The 20549-nt window shown below is 42.5% G+C and overlaps 1 protein-coding gene and 1 long non-coding RNA gene across 2 annotated transcripts in view; both read right to left on the bottom strand.

Moving 5' to 3' along the window:
• Positions 1-20549, bottom strand: part of LOC146839617 (NXPE family member 3-like) — a 294129-nt gene that overhangs the window by 132866 nt on the left and 140714 nt on the right. The gene's annotated exons all lie outside the window — the stretch shown is intronic.
• Positions 5216-20549, bottom strand: part of LOC146839618 (uncharacterized) — a 133309-nt gene continuing 117975 nt past the window's right edge. The window contains exons 2-3 of the long non-coding RNA XR_014981110.1: positions 6246-6342; positions 5216-5862 (exon numbers count right to left, since the gene is read on the bottom strand). This is a non-coding gene — a long non-coding RNA (uncharacterized LOC146839618). The remainder of the gene's footprint in view (positions 5863-6245; positions 6343-20549) is intronic.

Consider the following 20549-nt stretch of genomic DNA (forward strand, 5'->3'; position numbering starts at 1 on the left):
TGAACACAATCATTCGAGACGCGGTTAAAGAAAAAAAGCAAGAGCTCAGGTTGAGATTCCTGTTTAGGACATTCTGCAAGGAAGACATCGATTACCTCTCATGAGACGCAGTGGTGGGTTTTAGGAATAAGCTGCTAACAGAATAAAACGTCATTGGCCACTAAGACTGCCCTTTAGTGGCTTGACAAAGCGAGAATCAAGTAAAGTTCAAAAGGTCAAGGGTGTTCGGCAGGAGCCCTTGTTTACCTGGGAGCTTCGAGGCTGTAGCCGGCGTTTCTCCAGCACAGGATCTGCAGCCAGGCATCCTAACAGAATCGAGCCCCCAGCTCCTCTGTGCAGTCACGTGATGCCATGTCGGCCTGCCGAGGAAAATTAAAGGTGCAGCGCTCCGCTCTGTCCACCACCACGTACACTCTGGCAATCTCTCATGCGAGGAAAACACAACAGGTTCTCTGCCAAACAATAGACCAAGGGAAAGATCAAAATTACCAGATGTGGTACTCCTCTGAAGTATACTATACATGGCCACTTTATAGAGGTGCAACACGGGGCCCCAGCTCTATTTGTCCTGTCCCCCCCCCGAGCGCCTTGAGACCCTCCGGGTGAGTAGTGCGCTATATAAATGCTGTGATTGATTGATTGATTGTCTCCCTCTCCCCCACAACAGCTGTTGAATTGAGGTGACATAGAGACCTAAAACGCACATGGTATGGTGCCTTGTCACTCACGTTAATTTGTCCAAAAACCTTTGATTGCAAAGCAGTGGTATTTGCTTTAAATGTTGACATCCGACTTAGTGTGTGTGTGTGTGTGTGTACATATAGGAGCAGGAGGTGAGCCCGCGAGTGCTGCACACGCGTGCGCCACAGCGAGCCATGTGGTTTTAATTAACGCGCAACTATATATGAAATTGTCCTCGGGGAGGAGTTAAAAGTCACTGCCTCAACTTGCGTTCATCATATACAAACCACTCACTCTGGACCACTCTGAGGAACCGCTCACAATCGGTTGTGTCTTGGCACAAGAACTCGTCGTAGGTGGATTTATGGCTTAAGTTTATTAAAATAATTTTTTTTTTACAGTATATTTCATCAAAAAACCTGCTTAGATGGCCAATCCATGTATCGTCAAAATAATTTAGTAGTGGTGCCAATTTCTCATCATTTTGAGTAAAATATTGTGATTCACGAATTATGTGCAGTACTCATCTACACTGTGAGGAGGTAAAAAGCATAAGGCAGGTAGGTAGTTGTTTTTAATTCAAAATGAAGTTTACTGTTTGATAAGTAATCCTCAACTAAGGATGATTTTTTTTATTTTATATCAATATGCCTGAAAAAAGTGAAAATAATATCCTTGAATTTGGGTAGTAGGGTACATTTTTGTAATTGTATTAATAATTGTCCATTCAAAGTCAATTATTACTTTTCCAGGACTTGTATTCATTATTTTTGGATTTCATAACTGTTAATAATTGAGTGTATGTTGAGGATTGCTTATCAGGGAGTAAACTATATACTAATGGAACAATTATGTTTTTTATGTTAGCGCGAATAGTGTAAATTTATAGAAATGTAAATTTCACTATTTTCAAGTGTTAAAAATTTATGGTTTGCGCTAAAGATTAGTATTCTTCTTTGAGAGTTTTTGTTGTCATGCAGTAGAAAGTGTTCTGCAGAGAAAGTGAATGTTAATTCAGGGAGGAAGTTAATGTCAGAATAAGTCTATGGTGTTATTCACTGGGGATTACTTGCCTGTTTTTGTCTTTGTACCGTTCTCCTCATTTGCTACTGGCTATGTGCATAGGAATGGTTTCAGAACGTTCTCTCAAAATTGAGCCACAGGGCTCATAGGAGGTGGAGAGATGTTCTTTATTTTTTTTAATATTTTCACGTACTTCTATCGCCATTGCAGAGGCTAAGTGGTTATGCTTAGTTGTCCGAGCTACGGTGTTTTCCAGAGTAACCACTCTGCCTGTGCAATGGGATGAAATGTACTCCACACACCTCCAATGACACCCGGGTTTACTTAACCTGTCCTTACAATAAAGTTAGCCAGCATACTTTAGCAGTCTGTTGCCTCTCTGAGATTTCACATAGTTTGCTTTATTAGCTGAGGATGCTATTGATGTTGGTTCTGTTAAAAAAGAAATAGAATAAAGAGTAAGTTTATGTTTTTGCTCTTTTATTATATTTTTGTTTTTCTTTGTTACCCTGTTACAAAATTGAAAAAAAAGTTGTTAATTTTTTGAATTTTTCTGTGGAGAGAAAAAGAACTTTTAGATTCTCTGTTGAAAAGAACATATGATTTTTTTGTTACTATTTTTCATCTGTGATTTTTTTTATTATTGTAGTAAAATTGTTATTTGTTTACCTTGAATTTGGTGATTACTTTGTTTTTGATGGTTATTGGTAGTTGCTGTATCTTTTTTTTAAGTGTTCTCTATGTTAATTTTCCTTTCGTCTATCTTGTTGGTATCTATTGTAAAAAGAAAAATTGAATGTATTAGTTATTCATTAACTTTTGTGTTTACGATGTTTTTCTTATTATTTACCGCTGAACTTTACATACTTACATGAATATTTCAGTTTTGTGGTTTAGGGTATTTCCTGTAGTTGGGTTTTTTCAGGTTGTTTTGTAGATAGGTGTATCTGTTTCAATAAGGAACAAAATGCATGTTTACATTTTTTGAAAAGTATGAATTTCATGAATTTGAGCACTTTGTTTTAGTTAAATATTTGCTTGTTTGAGTTATAATATTAATTTTGCCCTGTAATTATTGTCCAGCTCCTGCTCTAAGTTAAGTAGATGGTGGAGTTAGAATAGTAATTGTGCCATTTAGTCACTGTCCAGCACCTGTCCTGAGGTAAGTACTTAGTGGAGTTAGAAATTTAATTTGTCCCCCAGTCACTGCCCAGCACCTGCTCTGAGGTAAGTTCCTGGTGGAGTGTGAGTAGTAATTTTGCCACTTAGTTACAGTCCAGCAACTGCCCTGAGTTAAGTATTCAGTGGAGTTAAAAAAACATTATTTTATAAAGCTGTAATATTGTTCTATATAAAAAAAATAAAAAATACAAACCCATAAGCTGTTTGTTGTGCCAACTTTTGTAAACTTTTGGTTGAAATCTGTGAGCTTAGGACGGTAGAAATGATTAGATGTGTCGTAGAACTAGGCAGTACAAATATAAGTATTATCTTGTGAACGTTCCACTTACTTGTATGGGTAGATAGTATAGTTTGTGGTAGTCAAGTCTTGCTTCCGTAAGAATTTTAGTGTGCTCTTGAACACACACTGTAGTAGTGGATGTCAAATGGTGGGCTTCCCTTTCAAATATGTGTTTGGTGTGGTGGATGAAATGTGTGTTGGAATGTACATTTTATACTCAGTTTTAATATATATATGTGTAGTTTATTAATTTGTTCGTAAAATTAAAGCATTTATTTTACTTTCTGTTGTAAAACGAGAGCCATTTTTATTTGGGAAAGGTGAAAGAAAGGAGTTAAAAGAAAGGTAGTACTAAGTTGCAAACTTATTTGGGAACACATTTTTTTCAATATTAGTCGTATTGTGTCCTGTTTTATTTAGTAAATATATATTTGTTGAATGTGTTTTGGAAGATAGTTTGTAAATTTGTTGTTATTTCTAGAATTTCTTTACATTTTTTAATATTTTGTGAATTAAAGTGCTTTTTTGGTTGTAATTGCGCTTTGTAACGTTATGCATGCTGATGACTCATTTAATTGTACTCTATGTTTATGCTTGGTAGTGGGTTTTTGGGTGAAAACTTGTATTGTAGTAGTAAGTGCATCGTAAAAACTGCGTTGTTTAGATGTGCGTGGTAAAGGCACTCATTGTTCCAGAATACATCCCCATTAGGGACATGTTGTGGCCCTATTGCACAACTATAAATGCCAACATGGTTAACTCGTCATTTGAGCTGATGTGAGGAAATGAAGCAAAGACAAAATTGGTCCCTTCCTGAATGCGTTATTTGAAAGCACATGTGAGGAAAGAGATGGCAACACTGGTTCTGTGAAGCGATTAATCAATGTGGGGGATTGGGTAAAGGTGAAACCAGGCAGTGTAGGAGATGGCTAATCCAGGTTTAGATGGCTGTACAAGTTGGAAAAAGTAGGTAACAATTGGCTGAAGTTTAAAAATGGTAAAATGTGGAATTTTAGAAGAGGGCTTTGTTTCAGAAGAATGGTAGACATTCTTTACATGATGAAGGAGATGGAATGTAGTGGTTGGTTGTCGATTAATGACTGAATTTAAAGGAAGGGGAATTGGTGAAAGAAGTGGGGATGTGTGTGTCGGTGGTGACTCTAATTTGTCTTCACATGGTGATCAGTCTTTTATTGGACAGGTTGCGAGATGTTGGAGACTGCCAGGGTTGTTGGGAGATTTTGTGTGTAGCTGAGTTATCTCTTCTAAACCTCTGAAGTATCTAGAAGGTACTGTGTGGGTCTAGCGATTATTTCTTGTGTTTGTCTTGGTGTTTGTCTTGTTAGTGGTAGTGGTTAGTGGTAGCGCCAAGGAACCTATGTGACGCACGTGTGCTTTATAAATCCTCAGGAACATGACATAACAGTGGTTCTTACCCATTTTCCATTTCTTGTTGTCCTTATCCTTGCGTTGGGTGTCAGTGTTAATTTCATACTTGGTTACCTTTGCGTTCTGCGGAAAAGTAGGGGCATGTGTTGTATGGCTTAGGAATGGAATGTTAGCTGTGTTTTAGAATGTCACCGGTTTGTTCCATGTTGGTTGTTTTTTTAATGTTCTTATGGTAGTTGCTGTGTGGTGCCTGTGTTGCAGGAATTTTGTCCAAAAACAGAACTATTCTTGGGAACTCAGGACGTCAAAATGTAGGTACTGAGTCACTATACCACATCAGTACGTATGGGCCCAAATCCGACTGGTGCAGATCGGAGCTTCCGAATCCCCTCTACTTCCACGGACGGAGTGATTTCGCAGTCACACGCACACACACACATCACACGCTGGTAGGGCCCATTACACCAACATTCATCCTACCACTCTATCCCTGCCATGTATAAGGAGAAACCCTAGTTCAATTCTCAGTACCTAACCAATCTGCATGTACCCTGAGGTTGATGTGCTCTACTAGTTGCTGTAGATCTGGCGAAAACTAATTCAAACAGCATGCATTTTCAATAAATCATGACAATAAAATAACCATCCGACACAGTGATTCAAACTAATGTATTTTATCTAAAGTTAATTTTCAAGAAAAGCCAAATAATGCAAAGTCATTTCTTCTCATAATTACCTATTCTGGCTAAAAGTCGTTTTCTAAGTCAGAACTGGTCCTCAATTTAAGGTTTCTAGTCGTCATGTAGAGTCATCGTCCTCTCCGTCAGCATCGGGACCTCTGATCATAGGTTCGGGAAGAAGTGGCACTAGTCCTCTCTAGTCTACTTATATTTATACTAAAATTTTACATTCAAAGGTTACAAAAAGAACATTAAAACATCCGTTGAACAGGAAAAACTGTTGTCTCGTTACATTCAAGAATTTTCCCATTATTGATAATTTTAAGTTTCTGAATAGAAAGTCAGATATCCATAAATGTGTTACTTCTACGGATGTCTCTCTTGGATAAAAAAAAATGTATCATCTTGTGAGACCACTAAAAGTTCATGTAGTCGGATTATTCAGTTGCTACAAATTTTCACATCCAGGGGTTTTTGGCTGCCATCCTGGATTTGTCGTCATGTTCATGGCTTTTCAGTTCAAATTGAAGTCAGGGTCGCAGTCTGTGCACAGCCTCTTTTATTATTGCATCTACTCGAATGCAGGCTGCGGATGGTGGCCATCTTACAGCAGGCCACAATTGTCAACTTAAGAGCAAAGAAACACAAACATAATTACTGCACAGAAATGATGATACAGTGTTATTCCCCTGCTAATACCCTTATGTGTATGTATTTATCTAGCCATTTGCGACATCAAAAGCCATTAATGCATTTTAAATAAAGCGCAAAACATCACATAAGCAACATCTATGTTGTCAATCTGCTCACCAATTTAGTTCACTTAATATTTTAGCCATGCAATAGCATTCCCGCGTGTAATTCTTCTGTTAATAAGGTTGATTTAATCAAATACGACAAACAACTTTAGTAGTTACTAATTAATCAGTAGTATTTTTAATAATGACGCACAGATATTTGGGTTTAAAAAGAAAACCCTGCTCCATCACGACTACCTCAGAGTGTCTTACCTGCCATCCTACCGTCCCAGATTAGCAGGTATATTGGCACCCCAGAACACAAAACGTTTCCAGGGAACCACGGAAACGGATCATCACCTTCCATTTTCTTGCTCATGCACGCCCACAATAAACAAAAGAAAGACACAAGGAAAGTTTACGATATTTATTGAAACAGTTTTTTTCTATTACAAAGCAATTGGGCTGCAGTTAGAAAATATATGGATGGTAGTTGAGCAATCAGCATTGTGAATAAACTATGCACAATGACAAGCCCTATCACTGTAACTAATCAACCAATAATCACCCTATCCTCAGTATGCTGGCAGAATGATATATCAGAGATCTCTGGGATTAGGACCAGCCCTCATACCCAGCATTTCTAGTTAGGAAATCTGCATCTTGAGGCGCAACACTTGCACGTTTCTCTAAGGCCCTTTTTCTCTGAAAGAATTGTCCGGTTTGCTTGCAGGTCGGGCAGGCCTCTGTGTATATGATAAGAGATGCTCTATTTGAAAAGAGCAGATGTTCTTTCAGTGTTGAGTCTAAATGCCGTGCTATGGTCGTGAGCCGTCATAATAAACACAGGGCCCATTGTTGTTGGAACCTGGAAGAAAGGCTCACGCGGAGTCCCAAGAAGTGAACCAAATAATGAAACGTCCAGTGCATTTCTAAAATAACATTGTGGCACAAACACAAATGTGCTGTGTGTAACGTGTGCAAAGCTAAAACAGCCTGCAATTTGCAGTCAGGCTTAAATATGGAAGAACTAAGTGGGCCTTAAAGGGAACTTACAACACCTGAGCTCGGGTGTCACAGATTTCTGCTGCTGAATAAACGTTATCTTCAATCAAGATCTTCTGTACCCTGCAGTTATTTGCTACATGTGTGCATAGTGCTCAGTGGGACAGACAGAATGCTATAGGAAGAGGAGATGTGAGGATTTACCTCCTAGGCTGCTGCAGTCTTTGAGCCCCAGATATTGGTGCGTGTGTGGTTAATTTCCAGTACAAGCCGGCCTGCCGATCAATTATGGACTGTACACTACTGGAATTAGGAGCACTACTCTGTCCGGTCAGACCCCAAGACAAGCCATTTGTGACAAGTCAATTCTTGCAAGGAAACAAAAGCTTTTCCACCGGAGCTGAGCTAAATGAGCGACCTGTGGTATTTGGGGGGGGGGGGGGGGGGGGGGGGTCTGAACAGAAAAGTTTGGAGTTGTTCAGGTAAGAGTTAAATTATTTACTTCATGTTAGTCCCACAGGCTCAGCCTGATAGTTCCTGTTACGCCTCCACTCTCCCTACTGTAATAGACAAGCCGCCTAGATTTCACCCAATACAAAGACCCTAGAATCCCATGCATCACCACATTCTCATAGTATCTACAATCAATATTCTGGAGCATCCCTATGCACCTCATACATAGACGGAGACATCACGTCACCTCAACACTCTTTCCTTAAACATAGACATCACTTCATCCTTTTCTTACACAGAGGACAAGGGCAAACAAGGACAATCATGGACAGCAACACCCAAACTGGTCATTCTGCCCAGCAATAGAGTAAGCATGGAGACCAAACAAAAGAAAAAAGAATCAAAAACAAGGGTTCGTAAGCAGGAAAAATGGCATGAAAGCATCCTTCGCTCGTAAGGTAGGTATGAATACACTGAGTGCCCATCCCACCACTAACCATAAAGCAAAGGTATAGTACACCAAACTGGTAAATGAAGCCCCACTCTTTTGTGAACCTTAAATCTCATGCACAGGAGACAGAGGTGAGCAAGAAAAGGGACAAGAAGCCATACCAAAAAAGGTAAAATCTCGTCCCCTATATTCCAAAATGCATGCCTGTCATTTAAACGTCTGTAACTCAAGGCTAAATGGTAAAGAACCAGAAGAACCAACCACAAAAGACCCTGCAAAATTACAATGCCAGGACAAGTGTCAGAGAGGAGTAAAGCCATGTGAGGCAAGTACTTTGAAAGGGCCGGCCCATACGTTCATGACTACCCACTAACTCACAGCCCGATGGTTCTTTTTAGCAGGAGCGAAGTGTGGAGGGGAGAGAATCATTAGTCAATCTCAATCGTTCCAATTAAGTTACTAATATTTCTAGGACAACCAATAAAGGTTTGCTGAATTTATTAAAAAGCCAAACATAATGCCACATAAAGACTTCTCAACATGAGAGTGTAAAAGTACAAAGGAAACAAAATGGAGGCAAATATACACATTAGATGAGCACGATGCAGCAGGAATAAAACAATCAATTCGATAATGACGATGCATGTGACCTGAAAGCAAGAGTCCAAATTTTCCTGCACCGAGAGTTCATCAGTAAAGACCATTTAATTTCTATTCGCTGATGTGAAACTCTATTCCAAGAAGATTGCATCTCGGGTGGAAAAGCAAAGGTGTCAGTCATGGAGTCTTCCTAAGAAGTCTGTCCACTCTTGAGATGGGTCTGGCAGCATAACGCCACTATCAAAGGGGATCGAGATTAGTCTCAGTTGCTCTCTCTCCAAAGGCAAAGAAGGTCTGGGGCACTATCCCTAAACCCACTGCTCAGGTATCCAAAGCAAAATGTCCCAGCATGCACCTTGATTCCGTCAGCCTTTTTAGCTGCAGTCACAACTTGTACTTCTTCCCCAGTGTTGTTTCTTGCAACAGTTTGTCCTCGGTCTTCTCGCCTTCTCCCATGTGAAACCAACGCTTCCCATCCTGTCACCTTCGGACCATTTTAACCGTAACTTCATTTCTCATTCGAGGGACATAGAAACAAAGGCCCTGCTCTCCTAAACAACGCTTCACCACCTGCGATGTAAGACGTGAGATAGAGCAGATTCACAGTGCATGAAATTCAGAAAATGTATTCTAACAGCGGGAATTATTGAAAGGTGCTGCAGTTCAGGCCTACAGGCCATGTTATAATTGCAAACACGCAAAACCAATGACATTCAATGAGTACATTATCCACGTATCATATCAACTCACCTAATTAACCTACTTGAATACACACTAGTATGTAAATGTTGTCAGTAAGTCATATCACGATTTCACTAAATAGATAGTAGTGTAAAAAATACACATTATTTTGCAATTCAGTGTGATTAGACCGCGCAATATATGTCAGCATTAGTCACGTTTCCACTTCAATCTAACACATAAGCAAATATACATCAGTGGGTACGCTGTACACGTGATTACAGTGCACCCCTACAATCAAATCAGTAAAACAGGAATTCTTGGGCTCTGTCACTTATCCAGAACTGGAATATGTAGATGGAGGGAGCAACCAAGCATTGTGTAGGGGACGTTGCGGTAGGGGTAATGTCATTTGGAGCTCTGCCCACACTAGTCAGTCCGCACAATCTCCAGTTACCACCCACAGTGGCTCTGTACAGGATTTATGTACAGTCTCACATTTAGACCCACCAGCTTTCTTACATCACAACAATCCGAGGTGGAATCGAGAATCGAGAGCAGCTTTTCACACTGTGCCAGAAATAACATACATCGATTTTTCTGGTGTGTCTCCCAATACGTCATCATTTTACCCATTGAATAGATCTTGCTTGTTAAGCATATTTTGTGAAATGTTCTGCTCTCGACTAATTAATATACCACAACGCAGAACAGGTGAACTCCATCACAAACAAGGGCCACGAGCGCAGTCACACCTGTCACCCGTCACAAAAGCGAAACGTAAATCCTACCTTGTGTTTAGGCGACTCATCAATCACCTGGTTCATCTTCACCCAGTGGGCAGAGATGTCAACCCAATGACAACTGAACAAATACGGGCAGCCACAGAACATGGAAGCAGCGGGAAGCACATGCATGTCTCTCGTCCTTCCACAAAGAATCACTGGAGAGCCAAGGCAGCTCACAGGGACCACAGGCATTAGCAATGGCAAAGGAGCTGGTGTTGGCTCCAAAGCTTACCATTCCAAAGAAGCAACACCTCAGCAAACTGTACGTGATAAAACTAATGCGAACCAAAAAGCATTCTAGGGTGGAATCTGTGTGTGCGCGTGCGCAGACGGGCATCTTGCAGTTCCAAGGTGCGTGCTGACGCGTGCTCATACCTGCTCAAGTGTTTTCCTCAAACTATAAAAACAAGCATTGGCTTAGCCAATAGGTCTCGCTTTTGGGACCTTATTAATATTTAGTTATGCAGCACAATATCCTTGGGGCAACAACATTAACTGTTGCATGGGTAAACACTTATAAGGTCCCAAAGGCGAGACCTATTGGCTATGCCAATGCTTGTTTTGAAGATGTTAATACATTCCCACATTATCTATGGTATAGGAAGTGCTGTTACATATGGATTTGCTTCTCATTATTGCATACTTTTGACTAGCTGTGTTAATTTATACTACAATGTACATACCTTTTTTTTTTAATTGTCTTAATCTTGAGTTTAATTATCTGTGTGGAACGTGTGTTTAATTTTTGGAAAAAGAAAATACAAATACAATTAAAAAGAAAACTTTGATGCCCCTAGTGACAGTCGCCGCACATCCCCCCCGCCACCCTATCATCGGTCGGGATTTGCAAGGGATTATTTCGTGTCAACTACCTGTATTTTTTTTTTACTTTACAAAAATGTATGTCTGTCAGGACGTTTGCAAGCTTTCGAAAAATAACAGAAAAAAACGTTTAGATAAAACTAGGCCTGCATGGTGAAATTGAAAGAAGGTGCTTTTTAGGTGGCCGGTTCTGTTGCCAAAAGTTGTTCCAGAAATGTATCTTGTAAAACTTCCTTTGTGTGGACAAGTTATATTCCGTAAAAGAAGTCGGGTGAAGTTGGTAAATGAAGTATTCCACGGTCGATTAGTTGTTCGCTTTTTTGTGCGTTAGGAACGAATTGAACCCCAAGTGGTCCCGTCCAAGTCTCACGGCTCCTACCCTGCAGCTATTTATTCAGGGTTTTTCAGCTCAGAATCCCCACACGGGTGCATGCACAGCTTGGCTCATTGTCACTAGTGACGCTATATATTTAGATATTCTATACGTTTATTATAAATACTATATATTTTCACTCTATAAAATGTCCTTACTGTGGCTCAGCACTTCCTATAGTCCCAAAATGACGCACTCATCATGGGCTTAAAATGATGCTGCACTATTCAGCTTATTGCTTCGGGCCAGGGACACAACAGCTCCAGAAGGGGAATCAAGACAGCGGTGCTGCAGCGCCATCTAGCAGCAGTCAGTAACAGCAAAACGACTTTAAAAGGCCTTCTCTTCTGGCCTCGGGAGCACTTCATAGGCAACATAAAATTGTGCATGGTGTTGTGAAGTTGCCCCGTTTCTGAGGCGAGTTTTTTACGTGATTGAGCTGGCATGCTTCGAGAGTTATGAAGGGTGGGGCTAGCAAATGCCAAATTACTTCAGCTTCTTTTGAAAGTAAAAATAAATCACTGTTCTGTAGAGGAGATAAGTGTTATCGTTCGCCCCTGCCTCTAGCCAAGGCGTTCCACACCAGGAGGGGGCAGAGGCAGCGACTGTGTTCAGACTTCTTAACACAGTACAGTTGTCCTTCTTAGAATGTGCTTGTGTTGGTTAAATTTAAAGTATCATCAACTTGGGTTTCACGTCATGAGGTGCTTCAGCGCTGGATGCTGCCAAGACCTGTGAGCAGTTGGTGTTCTGTAAAAGAGAACATCCTCCTCCCATGGGGTTTTAAAAATGTAAAAGTGAAAAAGTGGCATGACGCTGTCTGCAGATTCAGACTCAGTTCTGTTGGAAAATTGCAGCTTTCAGCCTGTGTCTTTACGCTCAGTTCAGCTCTTCTGCGTTTTTGTGAAGACCTTTTCAGCACAATTAAATGTAACCTGCTGTGGAGGGGTTCTCTGTGAAGTTAACAGGCTGTGGCTGTGTAGTCATTGAGTGAAAGGAGATGAGGATGACACCGGAGAATTGCGGAGAGGTGTGCCAACAGTGAAAGAGAGAAGGAGTGAAAGGAGGAGGGAGAAGCATTGAGAGGGGAAAGATGAGGGGAGACGGTGAAAGGTGAGCAATAGTGGAAACAGGAAAGTAATGAAGAGATACAACACTAGATGGGGTGGGGCTAGGAAACAACAATGAAAGGTAGAAATGTGTGGCAGAAAAAAATAAGAAAAAAAGAAAGTATCAAATGTAGAGGGTGAGAGAGGATCAGCAGTGCATGAATGAGGGGGCGGAGAGGAGGCTCTGAGGGAGAGCGACAGCTAAAGGCCGAGAGGAAAGCCAGATGGCGCAGCGCGAGAAGTGGCTGGTGTAAAAGAGCAGCAGGGAAGGGGGCAGAGAGGAGGCTCTGAGGGAGAGCGATGGCTAAAGGCCGAGAGGAAAGCCAGATGGCGGCAGCGCGCGTAACCGCAAGCTTGAGGCCAGCAAAAGTGTGTGGTAGCACTTTGAAAACCCATTTACTAAATGTCTCGCCTAAGCAGCACATCGCTGGCACAGGCGAGACCTAAAAACAAAAAGGGCATACATCACAGGGGACTCAAACATTCCTCTTCTCTAAAACAAAACTAAGGAATCAGTTTGCTGTGCACCATAACACCCGATTTAATCAATAAATGCTGATGGAAATATTTATGTCATAATATAGGAAATAAGGCTCAATGACCTGCTGACGCATGTAATCCATTGGGACAAGCATGAATTAATCTTAGGGATACGGGCAAAAAGCATAAGATACTTGCTTGTAATACAACTTCTACTCCATGACAATCTTCCTTGCAGCCATAACAACTTGAATAGTATTGCCTCTTAACCGGCATCCTATCCAAAGTTAAATTTGCTAAAATGTATTAATCTTTAAAAACCTAGACAATAAAACAAACAGGAAAATACTCTACAGTAAACAGCTTAGCTTAAAACGATGGCTTGGAATGCAATACACAAAGTGATAGCCAGTGGTTAGACTATTTGCAAGCATCCCTCTCATCACTTTTTTGTGCGTTTGCTGTAACGCCCTAAGTGGCCAAGGGTATGTTCAGATGTGGGTCCCATGCTCGCAGTGGCACTGGATCCAAGCAGAAACCAGACTGAAAAGGTCCAATGAGGCTGAAACCAGTCTGAGTTGCTTGTGTTGCCTTCTGGTGGGGGCCTCACCTGGCAGTTTAGGTTGGACAATAACGTGTTTTTGAAGGGGTGTCATGGTATCGAATTGGGCTATAATTACAAAAGGTTTAAAAAATGAGAACTGGGGAGGTGGTTTTGAGCATCAACTTGGGATAACTCTAAGGTTTTTTCTAGCGGGAAAACGTTAATGCATACAAGTTAAAAGTAGTACAATTCAGTGTAAACATTAACGCATTGGAATGATTTAGAATGCACGTTCTGATAACAATGTTTTTAAATTGTAGAGTACCCCTGACGAAGGACCGAAAACAGGTCCGAAATGCATTGGGTTATTTGGATCAATGAATGGATAAAACTTATGTACCGCGCTACAGTATAAGGCCTGGATTGGCATGCCTGCAGTTGTTAAGGATTTAAAGAATAAAGAATATAAGTTGTCTTTCTTGTGTCGATAAAAACTATGGATGAAAACGTTTAAATTGGAAGAAACTTGAATAAAAAGATGAAAATGGATATTTTGGCATCAGAATTATGCTTAATGCTGTGCGTCCGTCTGGGGTGTCACATCGCCCCTTTCTTGACAGTATAGGATGGCTCCCATGAAGAGCAGAACGAGTACTGATTTGCATGAGGAAGACATTAGTCTAGAGTGGCATAGTGAGTAAGAAACAATGGGTTGGAATGCAACCTCGATCGTTAGACCATTTGCAAGCATTTCTCATTCCTCTGTAACCTCCTCCAGACCTGGATCCCATGCTCACTGTGCCACAAGCTACAACCAAGTGAAGAGATCCAACTAGGCCAAAACAAGTCTTGGGTTGCTTGTGTTCCGTTTCAGAGAGGAGATGGAATGGCAGGTCGGACTGGACTTTTCTTACTGAATCAGGATCAAGGCAGATTTCCATATGGCAGAGTCTAATGTGAGGCATCATAGTGGCAAAACGAAACATACATTTGCAAAGCTAACATGTCTGATACTTGTAGGACATGTACACAGCGTAAAAAAATCAACCCTCTTGCAGTAAAGCACAAAGAAAACCATCTGAAAAATGGATGCCACAGAAAACCAGGTTGCTTTATTTTCTTTAGCATCCATTTTTCAGATGGTTTGTCGGTTCTCACTCCACAGTGCTGCCTTGCCACTCGCCAACTCGCTTTAGATGTAAAATAGTCCATTGTGTATTCCAAGATGGACCCTCAAAGCCCTTTAAGTGTACAATACAATTCGTTTTTCAAAAAAAGTGCAAGAAACAAACACTTCAAAGTTAAAAAGGCGGTAAAGGTATATATCAGAGGCGTTCAAGACAACTTTGCAGGTAAACTCAGACTGCCACTTTGACACACGTCACTTTAGAAATTGAGTGAACCTGGTAAGTTGAGGGCCACACATTAGGCACCGTTCTCAAGTTTAAAACTACTACTCGTATTTGGCTAATAAACATGTTTATCGGAGGGAAATGGGCATCACAAACGAGGCAGAAAGGGAAAAGTAATTTAAACATTTTTGGAGTTGTCACTGCTGGAGTTTGTAAAGTTCTTTTCTATTGAAGGGTCGCTGATGCAGACCATCAGTAGTGGGATAGAGCAAGATACTTCTTATCCCTGAAAAAAACAAAACCCTCGCGTTCACGAGGATTGGACCCAACATCTTTCACTCATGGACGAGAGGGCCGCTAAATACAGTGGCCATGAGGTGGATGGAAAACGTTGGTAGACTCAGTTCCATATAGCATCAACATCAAGGTCAACATAAAGATTGACTACAAAGCCTGCGAAGCAATAGAGAAGACCGGGCAGGCAGTAGATTGCATAGCTATGCTCTAACGGGTAACATTCCCCAAGCAACGCGAGAAGACCCACCATCTCTGGGACTATAACACCGAAAAAAACGAGCACGTATAATGTCCTATATGAACTGACAATTTGTTTTATTGTTTTTGCTTACCTGTTTGTTGTTCGTGTAAAACAAATCAATGACATTTGTAGCAGTGGAGTACAAAAGTGAATGTCAACCAAAAAAAAATAAAGAAATTTAAAACTAAAATGTGCAAAGAAAAAGGTCAAGGCGGCTTGGGATGCCATGCTAATTTTAGTCACAAGAATCTGAGCGGTATTCGTACTAACACTTGATGTCAGGGCTCAGAAGCATGAAGTGGCTGCATGGGAAAGTCAACAAAAGTGAACGATAGCTTGTAAAACAAGCGCACGCGCCTCGCGCAAGTAGGGGGTGAGGGGGAGTACAGCAGAGAGCAGGCAGCATTTCCCTTGCGGGAGCGAGCGCAGTAATTGCTAGCATATGGTGCTGCTCGCTCCCGGTAGGGAATCGCCAAGCGTGCATGCGTTGCATTGAAAGCAATGCAACGCGTGCACGTTTTTGCCTGCAAAGCTGAATCGATTTCAAGAGGTCTCTTTCCTAAGCAGCGCATGCGCGCTGCATAGGCGAGACCTAAAAATATGCCAGGATGGCGTTGCATGCACATGTATGCTCAGATAGGAACAGCCACCACCAGTGGCATAACAAAACCTTAGGCCCCTCCCCCTGCAAGGCACTGTGAGGGGCCCATATACAATCCCCACACCACCTGCCATGTTCAGCATTTGACCACTGCAATCCACCCCCAAGAAATCGGAGGACTTTCATCGATCTCGATAGCTTCACGGAGACCAACATGCTCTGCAGCCGGGGCATATGTTATGTTATGTTATATGCATTTATTACGCGCACAGTTACTCAGGAGTATCCCGGGGCGAGTCTATAGAAGTACTATACTCATGGTCAAACAAAAAGATAGGTTTTCAGTTTTTTCCTAAAAACCCACAAATCCTGGATGGTGCGCAGGCTCAACGGGAGAGTGTTCCAGGCAGTAGCTGCCTTCACTGTGAAAGAGCCACCCCCGGTCCTCTGTCGCTTAAAGCGAGGCACATGAGCAAGATACAGAGAAGCGGAGCGCAATGCCCGCCCAGGTACATAGAAAGAGATCCGCTTTTGAAGATAGAGAGGCCCGCTTCCATGAAGTGCCCGATGGGCCAGGATCAGTAACTTAAATTTAACTCTTGCGGCTACTGGTAACCAATGGTACAAACGAAGCTGGCTCTGCACACTGTCCCTAGATGACAGCCCGGATAACAGTCTGGCAGCAGTATTCTGGACTACCTGTAATTTCTTTAACAGATAGCCCGGAATGCCAGAAAAGAGGGCATTAGCATAATCCAAACGGCACATAATCCGTGCACATGTAATTGTTTGTCTCGCTGCTATTGGTAGAAGGGGGAAAAAACAATCTAAACAATCTAAACAATTTAAGCAAACCAAAGCAGCCACCAGCCAACTTCTTAATGTGTATCTCAAAAGAAATACGTTCATCGAACCAAACCCCAAGATTCTTTGCCGATTTCCCGGAGGAAATTGGACAGGGGTACTCAGGTGGCCAAAGCTCCTCTCGGAAATTCGGAGGAAACATGCCGAATAGCAGAACCTCCGATTTCCCCTCATTACACTTAAGCTGTGCCTCCGCCATCCAGTTAAAAACTGAGGCCAGGCAAAGTTGTGCCTGAGATACCGAGCCCACCTCTCTCTTCCAGGTAAATAATAGCTGAGTGTCATCCGCGTACGCCATCACCTTAGCCCCCATATCCTCTGCTAAATAGATCAGTGGGGTCATATAGATATTGAATAAGAGGAGGCTAAGGGCGGACCCTTGCGGAACACCCGTTAAAATATGCTGTGGAGAGGAGGAAAAAGGTGGCATCCATATCTGCTCAGTCCGGGCTTCCAGAAATGAGCAAAGCCATTCCCATACAGCATCCGATATCCCAATCCTAGCCGAGCGAGATAGGAGCAATGGATGGGGAACCATGTCGAACGCGGCCGAGAAGTCAAGCAGGATATGCGCCGCCCTCCCGCCCGCATCCAGGCAGTCTCGTATGGCCTCCGCCACCTCGACCAGCACAGTTTCAGTGCTATGTCCCGTTCGGAAGCCAGACTGAGCTGGATGTAGAATCGACTCTCCACAAAGTCAGTCAGCTGTTTGTTTAGCACCTTTTCACAAACTTTTACTTGAGTGGGGAGTAAAGAAATAGGTTGATAATTCCTAGGACAGAGGGGGTCAAGCAATTGTTTTTTAAGAAGAGGCAGAATCATAGCTTCCTTCCAGGATGAAGGAACAACTGCTTCCTTCAGGGAAAGATTAATAATAGTGGTCACTTCTCTATAAACAGTCTCAGAGACTGCTGCCAATGTCCTGGCCGGACATGGATCAGAAGGAGATCCAGATTTTAAGGCCTTTAGGATTTTAAGACATTCATGAGGGACCACTGGACCGAATTGAGACAATCCATGGTCAGTGCCTTCTGATGAACCAACCAGAACTTCCTCTACGTGGGCACTCCGAGAGGTAAAGGTTGCTTGGATGCCCAGAATCTAATCCCTAAAAGCTCGGGAGAGAGTGTCACACCAGGAAGGAGAAGAAGGCATTACACTGGCTTGAGTCACAGGGGCCATACAACTCTGAACAATTGCATATAGTTCCCTAGCGTTGTTATTCGCAGCTTCAATATGAGTAGAATAGAATAGCCCCTTAGCCTGTTTAATTGAAGCATAATAAACCTTCTGCTTGTCCCTGAGCTTCCTCTTATCCTCCAGACTATATTCACACTTCCTCCATGCCCGTTCCAAGACCTTACAATCATGTTTCAATCCCTTTAACGAGGCATTGAACCAAGGTTTAGACGGGGATTCTCTCGTCAAAATATTCGGACAGGGAGAAGTCAACCTTGCCACTGCTGTCGAGACCCAACTGGAAAGTTCTGCCACCTGAGCATTGAGATCTCCAACCAATTTTGGCTTCGAGGCTTCCAGGGCTGTGCTAAGTGCAGAAGGATCAATTTTCCCAAACGAAGAGTTATAGCTTGGAGGTACTGGGGGCTCAGTCCGAACTACCTCCCAAGAAAAGTATGTCATATAATGATCTGACCAGGTCACTGGACTGGTCTCCACCTCTAAAATCAGAAAATTGGAACAAATAGGATCGAGTACATGTCCGGCCTGGTGTGTAGGGAGGCTGAGGTGTTGCTTAAGCTGAGCAAACAGCAGCCCATCCAGCAGGTCCTGTGTGTCCTTGCTATCTGTACAGTCCAGATGTATATTTAAGTCACCAAGGATCAGGAAGTTAGAAATTCTGATCGCCCTGGAGGCAATGGCGTCACCCCAATCTTGGAGAAACGACCCTGCCGGTCCTGGGGGTCTATAAATCAATGACCCTCCAAGAGTGAAGTGTGCAGACATCTGAATGCTAAAATCTAGTGCTTCACAGCTACTCCAAGAGGAAGCCTCTATCCTATGCAGCTTCCATTTATCTTTATATATAACCGCCACTCGCCCCCCTCTCCCGACCATCCGATCTGCCCGAGTGATTTTGTATCCCGGCGGTATGGTTAAGGTGACTATCGGATCGGATATGAAAAACACGGGTTGGCGTTACTAATATACAGAATGGAGGTTTAGGTACTGACCACTATAAAACCTTATATCAAAGCATCCTTTAAGAAAAACTTCCTTCAGGGCCTTAAATTGTAAGAGAAGTGCAGAAATTAATGAAGCTGAGCTTCCTCCCTTCTACAATCTGCATTTTACTTTTTGTAGAGCCATAGTCCACCCTGTGTGGTGTCACTCATGTGCTGCTAGTAAAGAAACACTCATTGTCTGGGAGGAGATATGACCTCATAGCGACATGGCCTCTGAGACTTGGATTTGTCTAGAAATTCACTAAATCCAGCAATAAACTGGCAGTATCTTGGCTGCCTCATGTGCCCAAACCGGGATAGATGAGAGGTGATTCCGTTTGCATCCGAGGCATAAAAAAAACACACCAATATCCTAATGCGCAGGCTTTCCCCTAAGAAAGGTGTGGGGCAGGGGTGGCTCCTTTTACAAGAAGAGTTGGTGCCGAACTGTGCTCTTTAAAACATAAATAAAAATGAAATAGATAATAATTCTTAGGTTTTACAGATTCTTCTGGTGCGGTATTTATCTACCTCAATAAATCATAAATGCATCTTTAAGAAAATTGTACAACCAATGAAAACACTGCCTGAATAAAAGAAAAATATTTGTGGCAGAAAATAACATATCATCAGAGCTTGAGATTGTAGAGTAACAGTAACAAATCTGACAGTATTTTCTTTTCTCGCAGACGCATTTATATATACAATAAAGTATTCCGCACATGGCACTGTAAATCCCTCTGGTGCGGGCACCAGAAGAATTTCTTTTATTCCAAAACAATTTCGGGAGCTGAGAAATAGCTTCCCCAGCTCCAGAGGCTGTCCTGGGTTGTCAGTAAAATGAAGATCAGCAAGCACACTGCGATGACATCATTTCACTGAAAACGAAAGTTAAATGAGCCGATCAGCTCATTTCACATTCACTGCCTGCTTACTCGCGGGGCTATCTCAGCCCCCCTGAACACGTAGGCAGATGAGAGCGGTAACATTAGAAAGGAAAGAATCTCCCCTTTCCAATCATACCCCTCTTTAGTGGATCCCTGCTTGGGAATAGCAGAGGTAGGGCGATCCCCCAAGCAGAGATCCACCCTCCAGGCACCAGGAATTATATATTTGTTTATACATAGGGGTGGGGGCTGTTCAAAATGGTCATGCCAGTGCCCCCACCTCCCAAACACAAATTGGACAGTCTTTCTGCCCCCTCCCCCTGGAGGAGGGAAAAACCCACTAGGCACCTGGGATTTTTTTTTTGGGGGGGGGATACCCAGGGGTGGGGGCTGCCTAAAATTGGCATGCCAATGCCCCATACCCCCAAATAAAACAATAATGGGACGGTCTTTCTACACTTCCGGAAGCAGATGCAGTTTATTACCCCCAATCTGCCTCCGGGGGGAAGGGAAGCCCACTAGACAAGGGATTTTTTTTTATTTCATAAAAGAGGGGTAGGACTGCCCACAATAGGTATGGCGCTGCCTCAACCCCACATAAATGGGGACCGATGTCTTACTGCCTCCCCTTGGGGGCAGGTGATGCAATACCCCCCAATCTGCCCCCTTTGGGGTCATGAAGCCCACTAGGCACCAGGGAAAGTTTATGTGTGTGTAGACTAGAGTTTGCCTGATGGTGTGCATGGAGTAGCGCTTATCTGGTGGTGTACATGGACTGGTGCATGGCTGGTGGTGTGTATTGATCGGGCATGACTGGTGGTGTGCATGGGTGGCGCTTGGCTGGCA

This window comes from Triturus cristatus, chromosome 4_1, assembly GCF_964204655.1.
Source record: "Triturus cristatus chromosome 4_1, aTriCri1.1, whole genome shotgun sequence".
In the NCBI taxonomy this organism is placed as follows: Eukaryota; Metazoa; Chordata; class Amphibia; order Caudata; family Salamandridae; genus Triturus; species Triturus cristatus.